Source organism: Castor canadensis, chromosome 9 (assembly GCF_047511655.1).
Source record: "Castor canadensis chromosome 9, mCasCan1.hap1v2, whole genome shotgun sequence".
NCBI lineage: Eukaryota > Metazoa > Chordata > Mammalia > Rodentia > Castoridae > Castor > Castor canadensis.
The window spans coordinates 124042935-124064927 of record NC_133394.1 but is presented as its reverse complement, the minus strand read 5'-3'; the positions used below and the strand labels follow the sequence as shown (position 1 = coordinate 124064927).

General features: G+C 40.8%; 1 non-coding gene across 1 annotated transcript; it reads right to left on the bottom strand.

The window, feature by feature from the left end:
* Positions 1-11250: 11250 nt before the first annotated feature.
* Positions 11251-11354, bottom strand: LOC141411145 (U6 spliceosomal RNA). The gene has a single exon (XR_012435986.1). It is a non-coding gene; the product is annotated as a U6 spliceosomal RNA (small nuclear RNA).
* Positions 11355-21993: the final 10639 nt, after the last annotated feature.

Below are 21993 nucleotides of genomic sequence, written 5' to 3'. Positions count from 1 at the left end.
GCCTGTCCATTGCTTCACTTTCCCCTTGACTAAATAATGATTAACGGTCTATACAAATATCGTGCCAGGTACCTGTATTTGGTTGTGGATGGAGAAATTATTTATAGTTGCCTGAAGTCAGAGTGGCTGTCTGGTATTTCTATGGGATTATCTGCATCTCATAGTGAAAAAAAGTTTTGTAAGTAGAAGAAAAAGGCATTTAGCTTCTATAAGGTAAAGCCAGAGATGATATCTTTGCAGGTGACCTGGGGGGGGAAAAAGAGGAAAATAAGAGACTGAAAATATAAGATGAAGATGAATTTCTGAACTTTGTGGGAGGGACAGTCATATAAACCACAAAAAGTTGGCTTTGACTGAGTTCCCAAAAGACAGTCAGCTTCCTGTTTGCTTGGGGTTATATTTTAATGGCTCTTTTCTTTTCTTTTTTGGTCATGGTTAGATAATTTTCAAGAACATATGGAAAAAGTCTTGGCAGTACCCCTTTATCCCCAAAGAATTGCAAAAGAACGGTGCAAATGAACATGTTACAGAAATCACTCTAGTCAGCCTACCACTGCGCCCCATCCGATGTCAAAAGTTTCTCCAGAGGCAATTTACAATTTACAACTTAGACTACAACATGGGAAAATAATGCTGAGCAGCATTTTACAAAGTTTGGGACAGGGATTAAAGACTCCTGAGAAAATGCAACAGGGAAAGCTCGTGCACACACGTGCACACACAAAGACACACGTACGCATGTGTGCACACACACATGCAAGTAAGCCAACACTGCTACCCGAGATTAAATCTGACCAAACTAGGATTCGTAGTAGTAATAATAGTAGTGATAGTCAAACTTGTTTTTGAGCACACTGTGTAGGTAATTGCACTTCAGTGCCTTCAATGTATCATCTGTTCACTCCTAACAACATTAGATGCTTGGGAAAATAAGGTAAATTGAAGTCCTCAGCTAGCAAGCACTGTAGCCAGGATTTGAACACAAGTCTGTTCAGAGACTGACTTTTACCTACTAGGGTATATTGTAGCTAATGGGGTTTTGTTAACTTTGTTCCTGGGATGGACTTAAACTGTGATCCTCCTGATCTCTGCCTCCAGAGTAGCTAGGATTACAGGCATGTACTACCATGCCCAGCAAGAATTTTTTTTTTGGTGATAATGGGGTTTGAACTCAGGGCCATGCACTTATTAGGAAGTTGCTCTATCATTTGAGACATGCCTCTAAACTATTTACACAGAAAAAACTCCCAGCTCACATAGTTTTGCTGATGAATTCTATTAAATGTTTAAGGAAGCAATAATACCAATCACAGATAAACTCTTTCCAAAAACTTTGTTTTCTGAGATGAGAATACCCTGATTAAAAAAAAAAGTAGAAACAAATGAAATTACTGACTAATGTCTTTTATGAATATTCTTGAGAATATTGGCAAAGTTAATTTTTTAAAAAAAATCTATGTAATTCATGATATTAACAGAGTAAAGGAGAAAAGTTATCAAAAGATGCAGGAAAAAAATTTGACAAAAGTCAAACTCATTTATGGGAAAGAAATCTCTCAGAGAACTAATAACAGGACACTTCTTCAGTCAGATAAAGGCACCTACAAAAGCACCTCAAGCGAGTTTCATGCCTGATGATGAAATGCTAAAACCTTTGCCCCTCAGTTAGCAACAGTGCAAGAATGTTTGGTCTCAAAACTGGATCTACTTAAGCCTGGAGTTGGAAGACAATGCAACAAGGAAATGAAAAGAAATGAAACACCTACAAATCAGAAGGGAAGAAATAAAACTGATTATTATATTTGCAGATGATTTGGGTGTTCACAACCAAATCCTCAGGAATCTACAAAACGACAAGTAAGTTCAGAAAAGTTACAGGGAGTTGTGCCACATACAAGTCAATATAGGTTTTGTGTCAAAGCATTTATTGAAGATAAAAATTTTTAAATCCCATTTCCAATAATTTCAAAAACATTCTTAGGAGTAAATTTAGCAAAAGACATGCAAGACCTACTTTGAAAAACAAGAAAAATGGAGTACAATTAAATATTTAAGTAAACAGAGAGATATACCATATTCATGGATTAGGAAAATTCAATATTGTTAAGATATTGATCTATTGATATAACTCAATTTTAATCATAATCCTACATGGAGTTTTGAAAAAATTGACAAGCTATTTTTAAAATTTTAGAAACCAAAATATTAAAAGCAACTTTGAAAAGAAATGACAGGGAGAAACTTAATTACCTGATTTCAGGCTATCCTTTTTTTGGCAGTACTAGGGCTTGAACTCAGGGCCCTAGTATTCATGCTTGGTAGGCAGGCGTTCTACCAGTTGAGCCCCTTCATCAGCCCCCAAGATGTACTTTAAAGCTATGGTGATCAAGATTTGACCTGTGTGGTACTGGTACAAATAATTTAAGGGAAAAGAAAAGGAATACAAGAAATGGATCAAAACTTAAATGGTCGTTTGATTTTTGAAAAAGACACTAAACAAGTCAATGAAGACATAAAAGTATTTTCAATTAATTTTCTTAGAAAAACTGCATATGGAAAAATTCAAACTTCTACTTATCAAAGTTCTTTAAAAATGAATAGAAATGGCACAGATTCCAAGAAAATATCCATAGTACATATAATGAAGGACTTGTATCCAAAATACATAAAGATCTCTTGCAACTCAGTAAGACAAACAATCCAATTATCTTTAGAAAAGGCAATATATTTCGAAAGTTTCCATAGTTTGAACTCAATAATCATATAATTGGTTCTAATTAGAGAAGCCTGCTACTTAAAACAATAAATCATAAAAATCAAGCCACAGCTAAAAATATAACTTACAAAGATACTGCTAACATTTGAGAACTTCAAACACTGTAGCAGTTTTAATATACTATGTGTGTATTGTGTGTAGGGGTATGTATAGACACACACATGCTGAATGCTTTTTTGCCCCCATTTTTCACTTTTTACTGATTAGAAATAGTAAAAAACCAACTTCTACAGTGAAATTCAATTTTTTTAAATGTGTAATTGAATTAACTCTTTATAGCACGCTAAAATTTTTAGAGGGGAGCTTTTCCTAAGTACGAGTTGGTTAAAAGCCATATATAATCTCAGTCTCACAGATGAAATTATATTCTCACAAAATGAATATGCTTTAAACTAAAAGGTGATTATATTTGCAAAGCACTTTACTAAATGCGAGACATAAATGATTATTAATTAGAGTAAGTCATTGTTTGACACTTTCTTTATTCTGCTCTTTTTAAATCTTTAAATTTATTGCTTTCCAATTATACAATTTATAGGAGTGTGCAGTTCAGTGCTCTCTCTCTCTCTCTCTCTCTCTGTCTCTCTGCTAAAACACTCAATGTAATTTGAAAGTCAGAGGAGGGAGGATGGGCTAACAGGCCACTTTGTCTTTTAGCAAATGCAAGAATAGATGAGTGTGAAACTACTTGTGTTTAAAAGGACTTCCCATGGCAAAATGCTAAGTGTTTTTTTTCTAACCTTTGCTCCCTTCTTTGTGATAGGCAAGAAAATCAAAGAGACACCATAGCATCATAATGTCTTCTGACATTATGGTCTGATTCCTGTAAGAAAAGTGCTTGCCATATCATCAAGGAAGAGACCTTCCTTGGGTTTCAACCATCCATGTAATTTTGCACTGATTCTTACGTGCACAAAAGCTGGGCTCTCCATGAAGATGAGTGGAATAAAAAGAAAAGGATCTGGGGGAATGGGTGAACAAGCTTCAAAATCAGCCTTCCAAGGGACGGTAGGCAATGCAGGAGATGATAAGAGTTGCAGTTTTGCTTGCTTGCACCTCTGGAGTCTGCAGTGGGCTCCTGCCTCTGCTCTCACAGCCTAGAGGAACCCACTTCCAAGTCAGTCTCTATTGGTACAAGTACTAGTGACAATTTAGGAGAATGATAACATCTCAGAGCCTTAAAATTTATATTAATGTACAAATGCATTAAAATTGTATCTGTATTATTATCAAATAAACAGCCAGCATTTTCTGAGCACCTTCTCTGAGCAGGTGAGAAAGTGACAAAAAGATGGAAGAGAATTGAAAACCATCAAAATCATTTTAAGTAGTGGGGAGGAAGATGAAGGAGGGGAAAAAAAGAATAAAGAAGACCAAGATGGAGCATCTTCCACAAGGAGCTCACCTCCTAAGAGCATGGAGAGAGTAAACATGGAATCTACACCCTGTCACTTTGGGTCTCTGAATATCTTACTGCCTGTGACTCACAGGAAATAGCATCAGGACAGTGGAAAACTGAGCTGCCATGGCTCCCTAGTTTATTTTATTCTTTTCACGGAACAATTCACTCAATGAATATTAAAGCAAAGTATCAAATATAAACCGGTCCAAGGGGAGTTACTGCATAACAAAATACTAGAACTGGTGAAAAGTAACCAAAGTGTCACCTAGTCTAGCAATATTTTAAAAGTCCATTGTGCTTCCTAGTGTTCCAAGGTGAAGGGAACGAGGAAATCCAACAGGGCTGTGAGACTCAACCTGACCCCATCTCTCTGCCTGTCCAACTTCCGCCATATGTGTTTGCCTGTGAGCCGTGTGTGGGCTGTGTCTTCACATAAGACTAGCCAAAGTAAAAAGCACATTCTGCTCTGAAGGAAGGGAGGAAGGAAAGGAGCAAGACGGAATGAAGGGTGGGTGAGAGGAAAAGCACTGATCTAAGCCAGATCTCCTATTGGACCTAAGGGCAGAGAGGCTAAGCAACTAACCCAAGGCTGTACAGCTAGCAAGTCTCCTGAACAGGGAGCTTGCGCACACTGTGGATTACCTGTCCTCTGGCCACACCTGCACTACCCACTCCACCCCACCCCCACCCTTTTTTTCTTTACCATCAGAACCCCATATTAACCAGGTATGGGATGTCTGTGGGTTTCAGGGAAGACCAAGTCCCTCTCCAACCTCAGGGGTAAATCTTCATCTACTAAGATTGTGGTGTAGTGGATGGTGGCTATCTGTCATAACCACTGCCTATTGGATAGTCTTTTATAGTGGGGGACATGCCACAGACTGCCTTGCTGATAGATAAGCCAGAATTTCCAATCACAGACTCCCTTTCAGTTTCAGCACCATCTAGACTGCACCCTCCAGCTGCACACATAGAAGACTTTGGTTCAGATGTGAGTGGTATGGACACAGGCTCTGCGGGGAATTTCCAATTTATTGCTGGCTCATAGGAGTAATCAGGTGTCTGCACCATTGTCAGAAGCCCCAGCCTTTCTGTGATTTCAAAGACAGGTTCCTGGTGTGGAGAAGGCCTGGGTGGAACGCAGCAGTTTCCCTTGGTGCTCAGTGAGTGGAGACAGTGGGGCAGTCTCCTTGTCCAGTTCCGGGGCGTGGCTTGCTGTTGGCAATGGCTCTCCAGCCTAGTTCCCAACCTCTCCCTGTATACTGTGAACTGCACAGCATTTGTTTACCTTTTTATACTGTATCGTAGAAAGCCTGAGAGTTACACAAAGTAGAGAGCACTGTAGCAGGAAACTTACCCCATCTTTGAAAATTACCAGCAACCTTGTTTTCTCTAACCCCTCCTACCACATATTTTCCTACAGTATTTTAAAGCAAACACTAGACGTGCCATTTTATCATGCCATTGTTAAACCCAACAAATCAATAGTCTCCAATGTTCCTAATAAATTATCTAGTCCATATTTTATTTTGTTGTCTCAAACACATTTCTTTCTTTCTTTTTTTTTTTTTGGCAATACTAGCATTTAAACTCAGCACTTTGTGCTTGCTAGACAGGTGCTCTACCACTTGAGCCACTCCCCCAGTCCTTTTTTGTTTTAGTTTTTCTGCAGGTAAGGTCTTGCAGTTTTGCCCTAGGCCAACCTCAGACCCCTGTCATCCTACACATGCCTCCCGAGTAGCTCAAACCACAGACCTGAACCACCACGCCAGGCTTCTTGATTGAGATGAGGTCTCCTGGACCTTTTGCCTGGGCTGGCCTCAAACCATGATTCTCCCACTCTCCACCTCCAGAGTTGCACAAATTATAGACATATAATGCATCCTCTTGTGAGATGGCTGGCTTGATGCAAAAAGGTTCACATTTTCACATTTGATTATTGCTTTTAAGTCTCTTTTACTCAAAAACCCCTCCCTTCTTTTTTCTCTCCCCATGCCATTGATTTGTTGAAAAAGCTAGAACATTTGCTCCTAGCATGTGTTCTGTCCTGGATTTAGATGATATTCCCTTCTGGTGTTATTTGGGTGATTCTTCTACTCCCAGGATTTCCTTTAAATTGGTATTTGAATCTGGAGACTTGCTAAGATTCAGGTTTGGTATCATGGTTCTGCAGGAATACTTCCCAGGAGAAATGAGCTTTTGGAGGCTATCGTGAAGCCAGCTGGCTGCTTTATGTGGCGATTCTCTTCCTGCGAAGGCATGTGGATATATTCTGGCCACTGATGGACAGTTTGGTAGGAAACTTCTATGAAGTCCTTACAGTGGACCCAAACAGGACATTCTCTCTTCTAACCTTGGGATATTGTTGCATGGAGATAGGCTAGTCTAGCTACAGCCATCGTGGAAGCATGAGGAGAGACACTAAAACAAAAGTCAAAGCGCAGATGAGGACAGAGCTGAAGATGGAAAGAATGGTGGCACCAGTGATGCCATTAAACTAACTTAATCAGCTCAGGGACTTTTATCCAAACTTCTCTTGTAGAAGAATCTATTGCTGAATTTTGCTGGATCTCACTTGTTTTCATGACATGGCCATCATATATATATATATAATATGGAACATAAAATACAACGACTAGGTAATATACAGAATATAGAGTCCTATGTAAGAACATTTCAAAAGATTAAATGAGTAATTTGACCTTGCCTTTGTGAATCTGACATTTTAAGTTAGAAATTTATGCTTAAAGAGACGATAGAAATTGCTGATCACAATTTGCAATAATACTTGAATGTGACTGTTGACAAGAAACTTTGCAGAAATAGGGAATAAAAAATTTAAAAACCCTTTAAAAACTATTTAAAAATACAACAGTTGAAATTACATTTGGTAAGTTCAACAGCTCATTTTTCTATCATTAATAAGTTAATGCTGAAATGTCTTGTATTCATGCAAATGGGTTTCTCATCTAATGTAATTTTTTCATCTCAAATATTTCAAAATAATGCAAAGTTCTCATTTATAGAGACACATAAAGTAAGGGCCCTCTAGCTAGCTTGCATGCCCCTTAATGGTAATGTCAATTACATATGTATGGAAGTATTTAACATATATAAAGACAAATGTCACTCACCATCTGGAGCTGTGCCTCTGGGGACCCCTGCATTACCCTTACCCACCTCCTTAGATCCTGGATGCCACGCTGTATTCTTACATTTCTAGCAGCTTCTGCAGTGGTCAGTTCTGGTGGGAGAGCACCTCCTTGGCTGCACTTGGCGTGTAGTGGTGGAACTCTAGAAACCATCCATGCTCAGACCAGCAAGGGAGGAGCCCTGAGAGCTGTTGATAGCAGGAAACAACCTGCCTATGATTACAGCTGGCTGCCTGAGACTAAAGGGGTCAATATCAAGGCACCATTGTAGACTCTGGCCTTCCCCTGACATCATCATGAGCTGGGTCTCCTTGTGCTTGGAGCCTAAAACATCCTGGTAGACACAGAGTACACAGAGATGTTCAGGTGACAATGCCTTATTACATTTTTCTTGAAAAAGAAACATACAACATGCCATTCCTAATTCACAGGGCATTGAAAAGTCACATCATGACCACAATGACGATTAAATCCTCTGTAAAAAGAAGGAATTCTAACACAGCAGATGTTCCTACTGTCTGTCTCCTTGCCTCAGCCCAGCTCTGGCTGCAGCTGCTGGGAACAGGTACATGTGAGGTAAGTCTTATGTTACCAGCAGCCCACCAACGCCCCGTCCTAAGACCATCCCGCTGAAACATCTTCTCCCATGTGGACAGATTAGAGACTGAAAGATCACTATCTCCTTCCACACAGGGAAGAAACTAGGAGAATCTGTAGTCTCTGGATTTTCAAGAGGACTGGGCATGGTGGCATGAACTTGTAATCTTAGCACTTGGTAGACAGAGGCAAGAGAATTTCCAGTTCAAGGCTAACCTGAGCTAAGTCCTGGAGAAGCAAGCCTCCATTTCAGGTAGAAGTGACCTTAACTTTGACGGTGCAGCCTTATTTTGGCTTTTCCTTCTGTCTGTTCCTCTCATTCTCCCTACTTACTCACTCCTGCTTCCTGAGAACACCTCCCAAATAAACCACCGGGCCCCGAGACCTTGTCCCAATCTAAAATTCAAATTATTTTCATATAAATTAGAATCTTGTTTAATGAGTGCACTGATTACATGAGTCTATCAAAAGTCAAAAGTTTATATTTGATGATACTCATCTCTTAAAATCAAACAGCCAGTGTAATCTAGATGGATATACTAATGCTGGATCCCCACTGTGGCTCTGATGACAGCCTAAGCCCCTGTGGGATGTCTCATTAACAATGCGGGCCTCCTGCAACATGGAGCTGATGGTGTTCCTAAAAATAGTTTGCAAATAGACTGTTTGCAACTTGAAATGTATTTTCTACGAGAAAATATTGTATTTCCCCATAGTAAGTGTTCCAAATGGCAAAGCATGGCCCCCACACAAAGAATTATCCCCTGTGTTGGGCTTTGCAAAGGAGAAGAGAAGTCATGACGGACTGAGCTTTGGAAGTTGTCCCTTGCAGAGGTGGCTGGGCCTCAAGGCACATCAGGACCAAGAGAACAGAGAGGAAGCCAATGTCAGAGGACAAGTAAGTAAATGAAAATCATGACCAAAAGCTCCAGTTTGGAAAATATGTCTGTAAATTACTGTAATGCATTAAATAGGATGTTCCCTCCCCCCCCCAAAAAAAGTGATTGATGTGCACCAAGAACCTTAGACTGACTATAGTCCTATCTGGAAACAGGGGTTTTTGCATATGTAATTTCTTAAGTTAAGATGAGGTCCTACTGGCGTAGAGTTGACCCTAAATTCAGTGAAAACACAGAGATAGACACACGTGCACAGAGAAGAGATGTGATGATGAAAGCAGAGGTTAGAATGATTCTGCTCTAAGTTGGAATACCAAGAATTTCTGGGAGATCCTGCAGAGGATATGGGATCTAGCCAACACCTGATTTCAGATTCTAGCCTCCCTGGACCACAAAAGAGGAAATATTTAGTGTTTTAAGGCATCGAGTTTGTGGAAATTTGTTATGGCAGCCTAGAAAACATAAAAAAAAAAAAAAAAAAAAAAAAAAAAACCAACTAACAAATTCTGGAAGATGGGGCCTTGGACCAGAAAAGATTAACCATCATTTATTTTTTAACCAGAAGGCCTCTCTCTTCTGAAAGACTGGAACAGATGGGAATCTTTCAATCGTACTTTCAAATGTGGTGCGATGTGTTTTACAGTAAGTAGTATAATGTAACATTATGTCTACAGGCAGGGTTCAATTCCTGAATGCTTCTAGAAATGGGAATAATAAAGATTTATTGAGTGCCTTCTGTGTGTCTGGAACTGTATGATTTCAGACCTTATGTTAAGTTGGATATCTATTATTATATACCCATTTAACAGATGAGAAACTGACCCTTGTCCCCAAGGTCACAGGGCTAAGTGGCCAAACCAGAGAGAGTCTGACCAGGAAGCTGACTCCAGAGCCTGTGCTCCTAATCACTATAAGCCTATGCCCCAGAAACATGGGGGTGCAGAAAGAAATGATTCCTTTCAAAAACACCTCTTCTTTTTATTTGCTAAAATATGGGATTAGCGAGTTAAGATTTGGAGAAATCTCAATTAATAGATCAGCAAAGCTGTGGCATACTCATTAAAAATTGTCTACAAGAATATTACTCAGCAGAGGTATAGCATGTCCTAATTTTTTTTAAGTATTTTTCAAAATAAGGTGCTGGAGCCATTGGCTACTCAAAGGCAACAACAACAAAAAAATTAATAAAAACAATCTTGACCTAAACTTCACAACTTGTACAGGAATGCCTTCAGAGTGCATCAGAGACTTATCGATTGAAATGCAAGACACAAAACAACATGACTTTTAGAAGGAAATTGAATGCAGGAAGAGAATTTCGTTCATATGATCCTTTTGTTGACATACAGAAAATTGTACAAAATGATTGTTTTAGGCATATAAAAATGTCCCAGTCTTTCTCTTCACTCCTCACCTCCTTACACAGTTACTGGAACCTTTCTCAGCTGAGTGTGACGGACAATTTGAATTATTTGACTTTCTACAACGGGGAGGTCAATGGCTAAGGATTTCATCACCTCAAGCCAATCTGGCACTCAGTTACCTCCTTTTGAGACTCCTGTGTGTGCTCTGCCATACCCTGGTGGTTTCGGTCCTCTACTCAACTTTACCATCCTAATGAATGAGGAAGCAGTCATAAACATGAGTGCAAAAGAAGGGCCATGGCTGTGTTTCAATAAAACTTTATTTACAAAAACAAGCAAGGAATCAGATTTGATCTGGGGTCATAGTTTGCCTACCCCAGTTGTCCTCCAAAGGCTGGATGCTGGCTCCCACTCTTAAGACCTGCAGTCCCCTAAACTGCATGCTCATCCCAGTCCACTGAACCCCTTACACTTTTCAAACTCACGTGCTCTTTCTTTCCTGTGCACCTCTGTGTAGGCTGTGCCTTGTTTCGTATTCCTTTCTTCATTCCTTTTCACTCCACTGTCAGGTTAGCATGCTTTCTGGGTAGCAGAGCATCCTGTGTGAACCACTAACAACAATTATTCCATTATATTCACTGTTAAGTAACCTACATGTAACCACATAGATATCACAGATCGCAGACCCTAGTGCCATGAGGAACTGACTCACTTACAGAGTGCTTCTAGCCAGTGCTCTTTCTGCCAGGTCATTTTTGTATTTCATTAATCATACCGTGATGCAACATGCATGTTTCCCCTTGTGTATTTTCTTTGGCCATAAAAAAGGCTCAGTGTTAGCAACTGAAGACTTTAGACTGTGCACACTCACAGTGTCTCCTTTACCCTCCTCTCCCTCCTTACCCTCACTTCTATTTCTTATAGACTTGATGTTTTGTTTACAAATTTTTGGTAAACATTTCTTTGTGTGTTTTGCAAATGCACATATTATACATTGGTCAGATTAACACCTGCTGTTGCTCTCTTTTCCTTCTCCCCCATCCTTCCATTTTTCTTTTTTTTTTTAATGGAACGCTTCACGAATTTGTGTGTCATCCTTGCACAGGGGCCAAGCTAATCTTCTCTGTATCGTTCCAATTTTAGTACATGTGCTGCGCAATCCTCCCGTTTTTCAACAGCTTTCCGTGAGTTGCCTTGTGCCACCTTCATAGATAGACACGATGTATTTTGGCATTTTTCTCACTCCCCATCATTCTTTTTCCCTCATCTCCCCCAGACTGTCTCTCGATTGCAGTCATGCTTTGTGTGTGTGTGTGTGTGTGTGTGTGTGTGTGTATGTGTGTGTGTGTGTTTATGTGTGTATGTATATACATTTATAAGTATATAATATAAAAGGTAGTCTAGATTCTACCTTATGAGGGAGAACACGTGCCTTTGTCCCTCTGAACCTGGCTTACTTCATTTGGGGAGCGTTTCTTAAGAGCTACCTCAAATCTTTGCATAACAAGGCAAGATTTATTAATTCATTTATTCATGCACAAATAAGCCATCATTTCCTCTTGATCACTTTTTGTACTTTTCAAAGTGTAAAACTGCAGTTTTGCCTAGTACCCTAATGCCCTCGACACCATTATCTTATGAAAGATTGTGAAGTGAAATGAGTAATCACACTGGCTAGAAGGGAAATGCAAACAGTGACCTTTTTCTTTTGCTGAACTTTCTACCACAAGGGCTGGAGAAAGAACTGAATCCAAAGCGAGTGGCAGGAACTCTGTTCCATTATGAACTTGCTTCGAAAATGAACAGCAGCTGCAGCCGTGTCACATGGTTCAAGGGCAGCTGTATCACTGGGAGTTCTACAAGGTAACTATAATGCTCGTTATAGGATAAATAAGAACGTTTACTCATTTGAAGCTTAACCATGTATTATTACACTGAACAGCTAGAGCAGCAATTGTGTAGAACTGGACCAATAAAAATGTTTTTGACTGTATATTTGGAAGTAGGTATGATGAAAACCACCTGGATCATCCTGCTTTTAGAATGACGGCATAGCAACCTTTGTATTTTATTTTGCGAAGCAGTTGAACTTTAGATGAATGGAGACCAAGAAGAGGTACTGAATTGGTTTATCTGAGTATCTGGGGCTTGAACGAAATCCCCTTCTTGTTTTAGCCATGTCAGTCCAGTTCCTAGCCCTGGTTAATAAAGGTGCACCCCATAATTGACATCCAGGCATTGCATAGTCCTGCAGCACACTTGCTTAACACCTGTAGGATGCTACAAACATTGAGGGAGTGCAGGTCCAAGTGAAAGGAATTCATCTGTAACCAAGGACCTATTATGATTGGACTGCATGTGTCAATGTGGGCAGATTTGGGGTATTGCTTATCTGTTGGCTTTTGTTCCATTAAAAAGATGTATCACCACTCTGCTGGTTATCGTTTACTTTTTTCTTTCCTATAAGTGAGAAGTAGATAACAATCCAGTAACTCAGTGCTTGGGTAAGCTTGGTTCCATTTAATCGAGCCAGATAGTAAAAGCAATTACAGTCATTTTATATAACGTTTGCATCTAAAGAAACCATACTGAAATGAGCAGGTACAAATTCTGACAGTCATCTCCACTCTGTACAAATCAAACCTTCACAAGATTCTCAGTCTCAGGCTCTGAAATATATACTTCAGTATTCCAAGCCCTTAAGTCCCCAGAGGGCTATTTGAAATGGAATTGTAATAAACATCTCCTGTTAGTATTAGGGGCACCCTCGTCCTGACCCCATGATCCTCCTTTCTCTTCCAGCAGATAACAAGATGTGGCATGTGCAATATGGGTTCCCTCTCTTCTTGGCAGATCCTGAATGAAGCAAAGGGAATGGTTACAAAACTGAAAATTGCCTATGATTGATGGAACACTCTGGTGCTACATCTGATATGATTAACAATTTATTTTGGCAACACTCAGGATGGATTTCATATGGTTTTCCTGAATTCAACAGGAGTTCTGCCAGCAGAATCAGGAACACTAAGAAATAATCCAGACTGAGGGAAGATAAAAAATATATGCCATCTTGCAAAGCGTTTCATAGCACTGACTCAGATCTGGAAGCCAACCACGGCTCGGTGCCTCCATTTCTAATGCTCCTCCACTATTGTCTTACGAGGCTTGGGCTGATGGATTTACAGAGAGCTGGGCAGATAGCCTCGAGGGGCAAGCACTGTAAGAAGGAAGAAGAAACATGTGGTAGCCAAATATTTTGCCACCTACAAGCATTCTTAAAATATGTATGTCCTGTCCCAGTTGCCAGCTTTAAGAATTGCAATTGCTACATTTTGGGGACTTTCAGAATGAACTGCTCTTGCAGACCTTTACTTTCAGGATGAAAGAAAGACCAATCTGTCATAGCGGAGTCCTTCTTTGCCAGAGTTGATGTTTCCATCTATGTAGTGTGTAGGGGGGATGTCCACCAGCACGACATCTTGCATTGTCTTGGTTTTCCATCACTGATTCCTCCTCACAATGAGTTTGAAAGGAGGAGCTGGGCATGCATTCTTGAACTCTCTTTTCTTTTCTTTATTTCCCTTGGTAGCAAGTCCATATGGAGAAAGAGGTCATCAATTGTCTCGCACAATGGAAGAAACCTGCAGGGGAGGCCTGGCCAAGACTGGACGTGTGTCTATAGGAAGAAGTCCACTTGCTCGTCCATGTAAGACATGCTTTTAAATGTCAGAAAGTATTAGGAAGCCACATGTAGCTGTTGGCCATGGATTTTGTTTGTTTGTTTGTTTGTCTGTCTTGAGATGGAGGTCTCATCATGTTCCTCAAGCTGGTCTTGACTTTCCTGGGCTCATGTGACCCTCCTAATTCTGCCTCCTAAGTATCTGGGACTATACACACATGCCACCGTGCCCAGCAGCAAGGTGACTTTATATTAGCAATAATACAGGTGATGTTGCTTTCTTTCTACCTTAACCTGTTATTTTATTCCTCAATTAGTTCAAAACATGGCCAAAAATGTGTTATTGTTTGTCCCCCACATGTCCCAATAGACACTTAGCCAGTGGTAGTTTTCATCTAACAGAAAAAATATTTACATTGTTTTATACTTACAGTTCACCATTTTCTCTGCCTTGCACTGGATTAAAGGAAATTCCTTGGTGTCCAGCTTTGGGCTTATCTAGATGAGTGGCCTTCAGAGTTGGCAAGGCTGTGGAGAGGCATTTGACCTTTATGAGTTGCCGTAGCCCTGCACACTCCTCTTCGTTCACACAGATCTGCAAGACTCTTCCATGTCTCCCTTCATTCTGTGACACAGATTCTCAGGATCACATTGGAATTCTCAATTCAGACAGAAGTTAGATGGATTTGAAATCTGCATAACAGATTTTGGTCTTTAATTGAAAGGTCAGCCAAGAAGGGCATGACCACTATTAAATTAAATGTTAAAACTAGAGAGGAGGTGAGGGAAGCCAAAAAGGAAAGAATGCCTCCCAAACCCCTTGCTCTGCAGCTGAGAAGTTTGTAAACCGGTATTCGAAGTAAGAATATATTTGAGATTTTCCAGTGTCAGTAAGATAACAATAAAAAGGACATTTGTCCATAATTATGACACATAGACAACAAAGTAAGGTCCTCACATTGCTTTTTCCCAAGAGGCCTCATCCACCTGATCATATTTGCTCCTTGCTTTGTGACGTGCCTGTTGTCATCCACCTTCTAAGAACCTGACAAACTGAGGCCCAGAGATGGAGTCACTTACTCAAACTGCCCCTGCTATGACATGTTCAAATTAGATTCAGATCTGTTTTCTGATTCCAAGTACATGCCACCTGCATGCCTACATACCTTAGAATACGCTGAAAGTTTGCTATATTTAAAAGAAATAATACCTTAGAATATGCTGAAAGTTGGCTATATTTAAAAGAAATAGCTGCTAGGAGCAGGTAATCCTAGCTACTCAGGAGGATCACAGTTCAAAGCTGACCCAAGACAAAGAGTTCATGGGATCCTATCTCGAAAAACCCAGTACAAAACAGGGATGGCAGAGTGGCTCAAGTGATAGAACACCATCCTAGCAAGTATGAGGCCCTGAGTTCGAACCCCAGTCCTGCCAAAAGTAACTAAACAAATAAATTTTTAAAATAGTTAAATCTGATATAATTAAATATCATGAATGTATCATGGATCTCACTCCATGATTTTAAAGGTGATTAACATTCCTTCAGTTCTAAGATGCACAATGATAAAGAAAAATGATACAGATATATACTGGAGTGATAACGATGTGGTATATTCAAAAGATATGACCTACTTCATAAATTTTTGTCTTTCAAATTTGGAAAGCATACTGTTACTATGTATCTGTGCTGTCATGGGTAGCTGGAACCTGGTATCAGTCAAGTTCCATTTCATCTATGCTTAGAGGGGGATTAGGACACCTGACCCCAATAAAAGGAATCCTAGTGCTCTAGGACACAGAGGTTAGATACTCCAAAACATTCATCTGCTGAAATGAAGAATTACTTGTCTGAATTCTAATGTGAGTAAGAACAAGGTTTGGGGCGAGGTTGCATGGGTGGAGGCCTGGGAAACAGCTTGCTATAATGAAGAGGAGGCACGGACAGGTATCAGAATGTCACAGTACCCATAGCATGCTGCCAATTAACCCATCTGTCCTCAGTTGTTCCTGGCCCTCTTTCCTCACTCCTGAAATGCCAGGGGGCTCTCATCTGCCTGTGTCCCATTATCTTTCTAAGCCATCCAAGCTTTCTCTGTTCTCCATCACCCATGCATCTTGAAAGGCTAAGTCTGTCCCATTACCTCTATAATTCATGCACCAGCACCAGCATGAGGACAGGAGCTTCCACCGAGAGCAGCAGCCCTGCAAATGCACGCACTATAAAGCCCTTTCATGGAGAAATTGTATTCGATGCTCATGTTTGCTCCATGAGGCAGACAAGGAAGATATTGGGCTCATTTTACAGACAAGGAAATCGTGGCTCTTAGAAGTTCTGCTAATAAAAGCAGAACCACACCTTTAGGATCTTTCCTTCTCAACAGCATTCATAAGCTGTACTCCAATGGCTCTTAAAATGTCCATGGGAATAACCCCATATTGATGAGAAAATGAATTCCCTTCCATTGTAAAGTAATTTTTAAAAAACCCATAAAATCGAATTAAGTCTATTGAAGCTAATGCTGTATTCAAATGCAATGAAGTAACTATATAAATGCTTGGCTTAAAAGAACAGCACCCTAATTAAGAAGATTGTTAAAAGGACAGAGCGGATGAACACATCTATTACCAGGATTTACTAGAACTCATTGTACCCACAGCCATAAAGTGGGGCCAGCTGTTGCCTGGAACACGGAAACACACTCATGATTATAGCAGTTCTTGTTAAAAATGAGGGTTCCTCCACATTGCCTCAATCCCTTCTGACTCTGTGCATCGCTCACCTGACAGTTTCATGGCATCTTTTGGTTCCAGGTTTGCATTTATGGGCAGGCAGTCCTTGACTACCACTGCATGCTTGAATTTGCAGAGCTAAAGACTCTTTGCAGTTTGGTGCCTTTCCTCCTCAATAAATGATGTCTTTGTTTGAAAAGAATCTTTTTGGTTTTGATGGCTAAGAATTCCAGTGACTAGTTTTCCAAAAGTCCACTTCTTTACCAACATTCCTTGGGGGTGGGATTCATGATCAATAACGTGCTCTTCATTTGTTTAGTTTGCTTTTGGTGACTCCAACCTTGGCTGGCACTTGGCTAATTGCCAATGGTCATGAACTGCTATTAGCTATACTAGAGAAGCTTCTTATCAACACACAGGGCCAGAAAGTGTCCTGATGGGATTTCATGCCTTCTTTCTGTGACGTTGGGATGTTGGGTCAAGAAGGGAGAAGATATGTCAACACTGGGACTGAGCGAGTATCATGGTCCTAAAGATTCGGTATTATACTCTAAACAGCAGGAGAAGACTCCAAGCCCACCTGCTTTAAGAACCAATCTTCCCTGTTGGCCCATGCACTAAGGGTGATCCCAGGGGATTATCTCAGCACTGAGGGGTCCAGTCTGTTTTATGATCCTCTCTATGCTGTCCCCTGGGGAAAGAGCATTTTTTTCCTCTAGTCATAGCATGTGGGAGTGTGGAAAGTGGCACTTATGACTAGATTCATTCTTGGGCTCTGTGTCAGGTTCAGCACAGGAAAAAGAAAGCCATTTCAGGTATTTTAACCAGAAAGAGATGACTTAATCCAGGAAAATAGTGTTTACTACATTTCTGGGAGGAGTGGAGTAGCAGAGATGGGGAGACAGCCAGCTCCTAGCCTTTGGGTTTCAAGATCAATCACTGAGGCTGCAAGCAGTAGGTCAGAAAACCTGCTGCTACTGTCACCTCTGATCCAGACACTGGTGGCCAGAAGTGGGATGTAGAGTCTGACTGCTGATACTTGATTTTGTTGGCATTTGCTTGTTCACTGCACTGCTGTAGGAACAAGTCCCACCTCACTTCTGCCTTTTAAATATCATCGAAGTGCATTTTGCTGGTAAAATTTACATCTCACCAGGAGGCTTGGCTGCCTTCCAGACCCTGGGAGTGAACACAAATGGTAGTAGGGATAGCTGCCTACCATCAACAGATGTTACCTGGCAGGGTTTGCTGGCTGTTTAGTGGCCTCCTCACCCCCTACATTAGAAGATTCTTTCACCAATGGTGGCTTCTACTGGAATCCATTGCCCCAAATCCTAGCAAAATCTGAGCTCTCCTTAGAAAAGATCCAAAAGCCATGTGCCCAGGCCATACCTGGGGTCTTGGACAGCTTGCCTGTTCTAAAGGCTGGTTTGTTGGTTTGTCCTCTACAACATTCAATATGATGCATGCAAAACAAAAAAACCCACAGGATTTGGAATCCTAAGCTAGGGATTGGGTTTCATTTCACTTCTTTCTAGCAATTCATTTAATATTGCTAAGCCTTGGTCTCTTGTTCAAACTATTAAGAAAATGATTATATCATCATTGGACCAACGGACTAATGAACTTGCAATCTGTAAAGCCTGGAGTGGAGATCAGGAGGAATGGTGTCTGACTGGCCTCAGCTGAACCTCTGACTAGGAGTGGCTCTTAGCCCAAAGGAGTCACCTTGTCCAAAGCCACACTCCTTCTTTGGGGCAGCCTGCGTCCAATGACTAGTTTCCAGGTCCCTTAGCTCATTCAGGGCAATGCTGAAGAGCCCCACAGTTTTAGCGCTCCCACAGGGACAGATGAGGGTTCTCCTACAACCTCATCACAACTTGCTCCCTCTGCCCTGCCCCAAATTCCTCACCCTTAGCAGATGTCGATCCTGAAGGCACTCCTCCAAAAACCTCCCCCACAAATCTGTGTCTAACCCTGTTCCCTGGGAAACTCAAACATCAACACTGGGGTAGCAGGAAAAGAATCTGTTAAAGGATAATAAGTAGCTCATAGACTCTCCCAGGAAGGCCAGCAAGCCAGGCCTGGAGAATGTGTTCTAAGAAAGCAAGCCCAGAGCACACCACAGATGGCTCCCTGGGAAAGCTATGGAGGAAGATGGGACTCAAAAGATGGGGAAATTCTTCAAATGTACGAAGGAGATCAAAGATGCTGGGGCCACCAAAAAAGAATGGTGCCCAGTAAATAATTAGCAAACTAATCCTAAGTACTCAGTTCTCCCAGGGTTCAGACTTGGTGCTTTCTTTTTTATTGGCATTGGTTGATAATGGATCTCATGATGAGTCTTTCATATATGTACACCAAGCACTTCAATCACATCCATTTGTGGTTGATGGGCACCTAGACTCATTCCCTGACTTGGCTGTGGTGAATAGTGCTGCTATGAACATGAATAGTTATCTTTATTTTATGCTGACTTTGATTCCCTCAGGTGTACGCCCCCAGGTAGAGCAGGATCTTATGGAGTTCTATTTTTAGTCTCTCGTGGCATCTGCAACTGAGTTCCATATGACTGGACTGATTTATATTCCCACCAACAGTGTAAACAAGGGTCTCCTTTTCTCCCTGTACCTTTGCCAGCCTTTGTTATTATTTCCTTGTTGCTAGCCATTCTGACTGGGGTGGGATAGAATAGCAATGTCTTTTTATTTCAACAAAAGTTTATTTTTTCTTCTTATTATTATTGGTGGTATTTGGGTTTCACCTTGGGGCCTCATGCTTGCTAAACAGAAACTCTACCCCTTGAGCCATCTCCTTGGTCCATTTTTAATTTTAGTTATTTTTTTCAGATAGGATTGTGCTTTTGCCTGGGGCTGGCCTGGACATGTATCCTCCTATCTATGCCTCCTGCAAAGCTGGGACCACTTTGCCCAGCCTCAAAGGTTTATTATTAACTATATAAGAGGCTCTGAGACAACACTTCATTCTACTTTCAGGTGGCAAGGAATCCAGATGTTTAAGTAGGGGTAGAATTAAGGGCACGATGAAATCTCAGGTATAGGGAATAGCTTTTTTTTTTTTTTTTGTCAGATTTTTCAATTCTACCTGTGACAGGGAACCCTTCCCCATGACCTTCACTTTTTACTCTTCCAGTTTCTTCAGCTGCTCTTTTTGTTTCTGCTTGAAAGTCTCATCTTCCTCACTCTCCTCCTTGGACTTCTTCAGGGTCTTCTTGCCACCTTCATGGTCAAACATGGTGTCTGCCATCCCTTCCCCAGACCCTGATCCTATACCAGAAACCTTAATGTAGTTTTGCTTTGCATTTCCTTTATGGTAAAAGATGTTGGGGTGTGGGGGGATGGGAATACAATGGAGGGGTGAATTTGTTCAAACTACACTGTGCTCATGTATAGAATCGGCATCATGACACTATTATTATTATGATGGTGATGATTATTTGGCGGACTGGGGTTTGAACTCAAGGCTTTATGCTTGCTAGGCAGGTGCTCTCTCCTCCAGCAATGCCCCCAGTATTATTAATGCAAGCTAATTCAGAAATAGAATAAAAATTTTAAAAGCACAATCAAGAAAAGATGTTGATCGTCCTGTACAAACGTTGCCGTTACTTAACCTGTTCAATCTCCTGGTTGAAATGCCATTTCTGTGGCAGTGACAGAAACATCTCCATTTTGCTACCTATAAGGCATCAATAAAACCAAAATAGGAGTCTTGACTTTGACCCCAAATCTCCCTCTACTATCACTCTTTCATCTCAGTAGGTCACACTGCCATGAGACATTCTGGGACTCCTGTGGTTTATCAGCTGCATCTGAAAAGATGACCTAAGTTCCTTCAGTTTTACCCACCTGCATTACCACCTCTTGAGTCCCCAGCCACCCTAACCTCACATGAGCTACTGCTACCCATTACAGCCTCCTGCCTGACGTCCCCACTTCCGACTCACTTCCAACTCCTTGTTCAATCTACTCTTTATGGTGAGGATCATGTAATCCACCTCTTATCTGAAAGAGATTAGAATAAATTCCATGCCACTCAGCAATGACAACTCACAAATTCAGCACTTCAGCTCTGACCTGGGGGCCCACTTCTCCCACCTCTCCTACCTCAGTCTGCCATAGCACGCTGCTGGAGGATTATACTGCTCAAACACAACCACTCCTGGTAGCTTCAGGGTCTTTAGCTACCATGAGAGGGCTGTCCTCATGCTCAGAAGGTGCTGCCTCCAGACTCTGTGTGGCTGGCACTTTCTTCTACTCAAACCTCCACTCAAATGTCACTTCCTGGAGAGACCTTGCTGATCACCCAGTCTAAAATAGCCACTTTTCCTCTGAGTGAGTTTCTAGATCATTCTATTGTATTTTCTTCATAGCGTTTAAAACCATCTGAAACCATCTGATGTTGATTCCTTGTCCTCCTTCACTAAAATACATGTTTATTGAAGATGCCAGCTTGGCTGCCTTATTCATAATTGCAACTCAAGTGTCTAGAACAGTACCTGGAAGGTAGTAGGCATTCCACAAATATTTCTTGAATGAATTAACTTTACTCATCCACCTGTCTTGTTTATTTAAGTGTAGCAAGGAGATTTTTATCCTGGGTCCCCATGTTGACAAGAAGTCTGTGAAGAGAGTTTAGGGAATTTGTGAACTTGGAAAAATAATTGTGTTTATTTTTGCTAACTCCTGACTGAACCCAAATTAGGGTGATGTTTGAAGTATATATGACTTTATTGTCAATATAAATCACAGATATTTTCATATTTCATGGTATCAGATATCTCAAAACACCATTTTTATTCAACACTATTTCAAGAGTTTTATTTATTAATGCATTAAAAAAAAGCACATAGAAGTAGGGGCATAGCTCAAGTGCAAGGCCCTGAGTATAATCCCAAGTACCGCGAGAAGAAGGAAGAGGAGGGGGAGGGGGAGAGGGAAGGAAAGGGGGAGGGGGAGGAGGAAGAAGAGGGAGAAGAAGAAGAAGAAGAGGAAGGAGGAGGAGGAGGAGGAAGAGGGAAGCAAGGGGAAGGGAAGGGAAGTATTTCATAAAACTAGTTTCAAATTATAATTAAAATTTAACATTGGAAATATTTAATTAATTGGGTTCCCTTGCAATTCCACATATTTCCTTTAATGCATTAAAAAAAAATTAGCCTAAGAAGACATCCGTGAGCCTTACCAGACCTCCATAAAAGGTCAAAGTCCAATATGGTACCATCCACCCCATGTGAACATAAAAATTTAACTTAAATGATGAAAATTAAATTCAAATTTGAGATCCTTCCTTAGAAGCACTAGTCACTTTTCAAGTGCTGAAGAACCATGTGGGGCTAGCGGTTGCCATGGAGAACAAAGCAGATGCAAAATGTGTCCA